Genomic DNA, 7,719 nt, shown 5'->3' with positions numbered 1-7,719 from the left:
CCAAGACATGTGAAAGGGTATCAATGTATGTGAATTAATGCACCTTCTATCTGGCAAATATCATGTAACCCTTTTACTAATTACAATTAAAAAAAAAATAAAATGCTACAAGAAAAAAAAACAAATGAGGAAAACCATGCAGCTATTTTTCTTTGGGTTTGATTTACTTAATATAATTTTTTCTATTTCCTTATGAATGGGGCAATGTCATTTTTTCTGATAGAAGCATAGAATTCCATTGTGCACACACGCTCTGTGTGCGTGTGTGTGTGTGTGTGTGTGTGTGTGTGTATAATATCTCATATTTTCTTGATCCATTCCTCTACTGAGGCTCATCTGGGTTGATTCTGTATCTTGGCTATGGTAAACAATGTTGCAATGAGCATGGTTGTGTTGGTAGCTTTAGTGTAGCCTGGTTTGCAGTCAGTTTGATAAATTACCCAACTAGATTACAGGTGTAAGGTCTGCTGAAAGGAAACTCCACGCAGTTCAGGAGAAGAGGGTTTATTGTGTGAGGAAAGAGCAGACTCCTGCCACCCAAGATGGAGTCGGGCGAGCAAGAGGGCTTAGGGCGGGAAGAGAGAGATTATATAGGGGGAGGGGTATAGCCATAGCGGAAGTGGATGTGATCTCAGAGGATGGGGACCTCCCACTGCCAGGCATGCTAGTTGCCAGGGTTACAGGTACTGGGCGGGGATTTCCAGGGTGTAGGGGGAGAGAGCCAAAGGAAGAACCTAACAACAGGGAAGCTCTGTACGTAGTCTTTGGAGAAACTTCTATATTGCTTTCCAGAGTGGTTGAACAAGTTTACGTTCCCACCAGCAGTGTAATAGCTTTCATTTTGGCCACATTCCTGCCAGCTTCTATTATTGTTAATAATTATTGTTAATGTTCATTTTAACTGGGGTGAAGTGGAATCTCAATGTTGTTTTGATTAGTGTTTCTTTTATGGCCAGAGATATTGAACATTTCTTCATGCTTCTATTAGCCATTCTCACTTCTTCTGAGAAGTTTCTCTTTAAGTCTTTTGCCTATTTATTAATTGGGTTGTTGTTTCTTTGAGAGTTTATTTGGGGGGTATTAAATTTTTTTGCCAGTCCTGGGGCTTGAACTCAGGGCCTGGGCACTGTCCTTGGGCATTCTCAAGGCTAGTGCTCTACCACTTGATCCACAGCACCACTTCCAGCTTTTCTATGTATGTGGTACCCAGGAATCAAAACCAGGTCTTCGTGCATGCCAGGCAAGCACTCTACCACTAGGCCAAAATCCCAGCCCAAGGATATTAATTTTTTTTAAATCTCTGAGTATACTTTAAATGAGGCGGTTGTCTGATACATAGCTAGTAAAGATCTTCTCCCTTTCTGTGAGTTTTCTGTTTATCTTGCTAGCTATGCCCTTTGCCATGCAGAAACTCTTTAATTTGATGTAATCTCATATATATCATATAGCCATTGATTTGCTGTGATTCTGGATCTTCACTTGGGAAGGTTTTTTTGTGTGTGTGTGGGGGGGTGTGGCTCATGGGGCTTGAACTCTGGGCCTGGGCACTGTCTCTGAGCTCTTCAGCTCAAGGCTATGGCCCTACCCTTTGAGCCACAGCCCCACTCCCCTTTTCTAGTGATTAATTGGGTCTTTAGTGCTGGAGCTGGCTTTGAACTGTGATCCTCAGATCTCAGCCTCCTGAGTAGTTAGGATCACAGGCGTGAGCCATCATCCCGGGCTCTCTCTTTCTTCTTTCCCTTTTCTTTCCATTTTTTTCTTTTTTTTCCCCCAGTCTTATTTCCTTCCCATCTCTCCCCACTTCCTCTCTTCCTTTCTTTCTTACAATCCCAGAAATTGAACCTAGGTCTTTATAACAACCTGCTCTATGCCAAACACTGTTCTTAGTGTTTTACACATATTAGCTCATTTCATTTTCATAATACTAAAATGAAGCACCTATTGGTAACATCATTCCAGATGGAGAAATTGAGCCCAGGAAAGGCTGTTTTGTCAGACAGCTAGTAAGTAGTAGCAGGGCCCAGTTTATACATGGCCCTGCACTCTGTGCTCTGATTTCACTTGTTTGGGACACTTCAATGGGTATCTGAGGAAAGGGAAGTCTAACTCTCTCAAACACTAAGCTGGAATCTGAGCTCCTATTGATCAGGGAGGGTGGTACAGACAAAGAGAACTTTGCTTGGCTATCTGGAAGAGAAACACCCTAATCTGTTTAATCTGACTCCTTTGATATACAAATAGAAAGCTGAGATTCAGAATGAGGGCCTTCCCACATTTCTCCCGATGTCCTAGCTTCCAGTAAAGATGCCAGGGGCACCCTGCCCAGGAAAGATCCAGCAGATAGTTCTTTCTACAAAGCCCTGCCCAACCTCTTGGCAGTGTGTATCAAGAACCATAAAGTGGCTTGAACTCCTTTGATCAAGTAATTTCTCTTCTAGGAAAGTATGGTGTGAGAGACAAAGCCAAGCCACTAAAACAGCAAGCTGAATCTCAGAAGTTGAAAGCAACCCCAAGTTCTTACCATAAAAAAAACTTTTTTTTGCAACCTCAATGGACTATTCTCAGCACAGTGAGAATTAAAGAGTGAGTACAAATGAGCAGCATGTGAACTATCCTGATGGTTAGAAAGTACTTTCCAATAAGAAAAGAACCCTCAGGATTATGGGTTTCCTGATTCCAATTCTGTGGGAAACCCATGGGTACTGAACATAACAGAAATCCTTGCTTCAGTGGTTTCTCATGCACGGGGAGAGAGCAGGTCCCTGGATTATTGTGAGAATGGAAAGTGTAAAATGATTCCTCTCTCTCTCTCTCTTTCTCTCTCTCTCTCTCTCTCTCTCTCTCTCTCTCTCTCTCTCTCTTCTTCCCTCCCCCCTCTCTCCCTCCCTCTTTCCCTCCCTCTCTCCTTCCCTCTCTCCCTCTCTTCCTCTTCCCCTCTCTCTGTATCTATGTTGGTATGCATGCACTCGCCCATGTATATTGCTAGACATAAAGCCTAGTGCTTTGTGTGTGCTAGGCAATGAGCTATAGTTTTGTGGAAAAAGAATTTAACAACTTCATCTAGAAACTAAAAAATGTTCAAAGGAGGATTGAGAAGAAATTAAGGATCAACAATTTTCAAACTGTTTTCCATATATTGGCTCAAACAATACTAAAAAGTCAAGGAAAAGAGCCATTCTTTGATTATTTTCTGCCCTTGACCAATCAAATCAAATCAAATAGAAAGTTGTTGGTAAAACATTCCATAATGTTTTGTATTTATTTGTAAAATGTTTCATAAATTATATTGAAAAGCCAAAAAATAAAAATGTTCCCAGTAGCAGGGTGCCAATGGCTCATGACTGTAATACTAGCTACTCAGGAGGATGAGACCTGAAGATTTCCACTTGAAACCAGCCCAGGCAGACAAATCCATGAGACTGTTATCTCCAATTAACCAGTAAGTAATCAGAAAGGAGCTGTGGCTCAAATAGTATAGGACCAGACATGAGTGGAAAAACTGAGAACTCAAGCATGAGGTATTAGCACACAACAAACAAAAATGTTCCTAGTAATTCCATGTTTAGGGATATAGCCTATGAGTTATTTATTTTTTTTTTGCCAGTCCTGGGGCTTGAACTTAGGGGCTAAGCACTGTCCTTGGGCTTCCTTCAAGTCTAGTGCTCTACCACTTGAGCCACTTCCAGCATTTCGGTGTATGTGGAATCAAACCTGGGTCTTCGTGCATGCTAGGCAAGCACTCTACCACTAGGCCAAACTCCTGGCCCCATTTTTTTTTTTTTTTTGGCCATGGGACTTGAACTCTGGGCCTGGACGCTGTCCCTGAGTTCTTCAGCTCAAGGCTACTACCTTACCCCTGAACCACAGCCCCACGTCTCATTTTCTAGTGATTAATTGGAGATAGGAATCTGTTCCATAGTGCCCAGAGTGTCTTTGAACTGTGAGCCTCAGATCTTAGCCTTCTGAGTAGCTAGGATTACAGGCATGAGCCACCATGGCTGGCTAGCAGTTTGCATTTTTATGTCCTATAGTTCAGTTCCCTACCTTAGCAGATGTAATATTCTTCAGGCAAGGAGCAAATCCCATTGTGTACTTCTCAAATACAGCCAGGGGCCTCATAACAAACCTGTGATCATCAACAGAGCAGCATAACATGGTAGTCCCAGAAGATAAGATGATGCTGACAAAACCCCATGGTTTGGTGAGGTTGTAGCCTGCTGTTATGTGGTAATGCGATGGATTTACTTATGATGACTGTTGGTGTAAACAACTTGCTATGCTTCTAGTCATATAGAAGCATAGCATGTAGATGTATGTGTAGCCTATGAGCTCTGATAATATAGCCAGTGACTATGTAATTGGTATGTATATTTATTATTCTAACCCCTTTATTATTAGACTCTAATTCTGCTTATAGTGAATAAAATTAAAGTCAGGTGTTGTGACTCATGCCTGAATGCTAGCTACTCTGGAGGTAGATTGAGAGAATCTTAGCTAAAGATCAGCCAGAGCACAAAGAATCCTGGTGCAGTGTCATACCAGTTACACAGGAAGTATAAATAGGAGGATCACAGTCCAGATTAGCTACACATAACTATGAGAATCTATTTGAGAAATAACTAAAGCAAACAGGGCTGGGGGCACCTCTGAAGTGGGAAAGCACCTACCTAGCACATACAAAGCCTTGGCTTCAAACTCAAGTATTTAAACAAAGCAAAAGTTTATCATGTTATTCCAGCAGACTCATGCTCACCTGAATTATGTCATTTTCTCTTGTACTTGATTTGATTTTGTGCTGCTTTGTCCATCACAGCTCCAGGAGCAATGTGTCCATACATATAATATAGGCTATATATACAGGCCATAGCATTTATGATTGTGTAAGCCTGGCCTATGAGATTCCCACAATGATGGAATTGCCTAAATGATGCATTTCTTAGAACATATCCCCATGGCTGAGCAAAAGATGACTGGACGTTCGAAGAATCTCAGTTTAGACTTCTACATGGAATCTTACAGATCTCTGTCAATCCCCCTTTCAATCTGGGAAAATGCAGATCAGCCGGCACTCATTGAAGACGCACAGGTAGGCACTCATTACACTCTCCTGTCCCTACTCTCTATACAGATGTCACAGATTTTTAACAAAATCTATTTCCAGCCCTAGGTAGGGCCAGCTAGGTAAACCCTTTGACTCTTGGGCTTTGCTAATCCTAAATTAGCTTGCCTTATTCAGGATGTGAACATGAAGAAGCAGCGTGCCCTCAGGAGTTGGCATCAGTGCTGGTGTACTGAGTAATGTCCTCCAAGATGTGGTTAAAGAATAGGTCAGTGTTCTCAGAGGGTCCTGAGTAACTTCCTCAAGCCATAAAAGTTAATCTTATGGGGCCAGGAGTGTAACCTAGTGTTAGGGTGCTTGCCTAGCATGCACAAAGCCCTGGGTTCCATTCCTTGGTACCACATACACTGAAAAAAACCAGAAGTGCTGCCGTGGCTCAAGTGGTAGAGTGCTATCCTTGAGCACAAAGTGTCCAAGGACAGTGCCCAGGTAAGGGAATAAGGTTGAGTTATGCAAGTAAATTGCTTATTAAAATGAAGAGAAATCCTGGAAAAAAAACCCAGGTTTTGTTCTATGGATTCCATTTCATTTAGAGTGAAAGGACATGGACTCGGATAGGTCCATCCCACCCCACCACTTTCCAGTGGGAAGTAGGACCATTGGCTTTAGAGTGGCTAAGGGGCAGTGAAGAGACAGGAGAAGGAAGAAGAGGATAGAGTAAGGGGAAGGGGTGAGTTGAAGGAGACAGAGATTGAGAGATGGAAGCAGGAGTGTTGGGGATGAGTTGGAGGGACATAGGAGTAGAGGGGGAAGTGAGAGCTCAGGGATTAAGAGGGGGAGAAGGGGAATATGGAGGTGGTTCAGCAGTGGGGTCAAAGCCTAAGAAACTGGTGGGGGGCTAGGTTTTTTCAAACAGGAACTTAGACTTTGAGGGCATTTTATGACAGATAAGGACCTGATACACAGAGCAGGATGAGCAGAGAGAAGGTCTGGAGAGGAGGTAAAAGAAGGCCTGGCCAGAGGGGTCCTCTGGCCATTGGTGGTTTCCTTGGAGGAAGATGCATAGGTCAGTTAGAATGTTGAAACTGAAAGTACCAAACGCAGGCCAATGATAGTGGTTATCAAGTGTGCACTGAAGCCAGATCGGGATACATTAGCAAATTAATTTGGGGAGGGGACACAAGTCAGTCAGCTTGAGAGTTTTAAGATTAGCTCGCAGGTAAGCCAATGGTGTTTCTTTAGTAATAGGCAATTAAGAACCCATTTTAGAAAATTTGGAACAACTACAAAGGGCCCTCTCCAGCCACCAAGGGCATTCCTGAGGCTTAGGGAAGACAGAGAATGAACCCAGTAATTAGGTGGAGGTATCCTCACACTCCCAATTAAAAGGGACCAGGGTGTCGGGGGGGGGGGGGGGGAGGGGTGTCAGTCAAATGTGAGAGAGAGAGAGAGAGAGAGAGAGAGAGACACTTCTAGAGTCCCTAGGGACTCTTCCTCTTGCAGGCCAAGAGGAAGTGGGAGACTCCTGGAGTCCCAGGACCTGTGTTGGGGTGCCTCTGGCCAGGTCCTCAAAAATAAATACCTTGTCCTGAAAGTTTATGTATATGGATGTAGTCAGTCACGTGACAAAGGGCCTCCTGCCTGGAGATCAAGAATCCAGGGGAAGAGGAGAAGAACAGGGATTAGGAGGGGAGAGGGCTGACTCTGGGGTAGACACATAATCGACATTACCTCAAGGCCTGCTTGTTGGCCGTCCCGAAGCACACACTGCTTATGTAGGCAAAAGGCCAGAGAACCCATGGAGGTCCAGGTTGAGACTAGTGCTTATTTAGCTGAAAAAAGACGGAGACTGAAGATCAAGGAAAGGTGGCCAGGAGGTGGACGGGCCCCTGACAGAAGATTTGGGGGCGGGAGGGATGTCCATTGACTTAGAACACTAACCTCTCCAGGGTTTCAGCACTATGTGTTAGGAAGATAGAGGAGAAGAAACAATCCAGACTCGATCTCAATAGGCAAGGACTGAAGCAACCTTTCTGGGGATGGTTAAGAAGGGTAGGTTGTAAGAAAAGTCATCTGTAAGAGTTCTCCAGATTCATGTCTAGAAAGATATTATGACATAATTTGTCACGAGCCTGGTGCTGGTGGCTCATGCCTGTAATCTTAGCTACTCAGGAGGCTGAGATCTGAGGATCTTGGCTCAGAGCCAGCCCAGGCACAAAAGTCCATGAGACTCTTATCTCGAACTAACAACTAGAAAACTGGAAGTGATGCTGTGGCTCAAGTGGTAGAGTGCTAGCCTTGAGCTGAAGGACATGGGGACAGCGCCCAGGGCCAGAGCTCAAGCCCCATGACTGACCAATGATGATGATGATAGTGATGATAATAATTTGTTACATAGTGCTTAAAGGGAGAAAGGCTTCTAAGGTCTTACTCCTATTAGAGATAAAGACAGAAGTAGAAACAACTTTTTATTAAAATTTAGTGTGGGCTAGTGACTCACACATCTAATCTTAGCTACTCAGAAGGGTGAGATCCTAGGATCTCAGTACAAAGCCAGCCAGGGCAGGAAAGTCCATGAAGCTTATCTCCAACTAACCACCAAAAAGTCAGAAATGGGCAAGTGATATAGCACCAGCCTTAAGCAGAAAACCTAAGGGAGA

The sequence above is a fragment of the Megascapheus bottae genome, chromosome 16 (assembly GCF_031878675.1).
Source record: "Megascapheus bottae isolate mThoBot1 chromosome 16, mThoBot2.hap1, whole genome shotgun sequence".
Classification (NCBI taxonomy): Eukaryota; Metazoa; Chordata; class Mammalia; order Rodentia; family Geomyidae; genus Megascapheus; species Megascapheus bottae.
The sequence above is the reverse complement of the archived record's forward strand: the minus strand, read 5'-3'. Positions refer to the sequence as shown.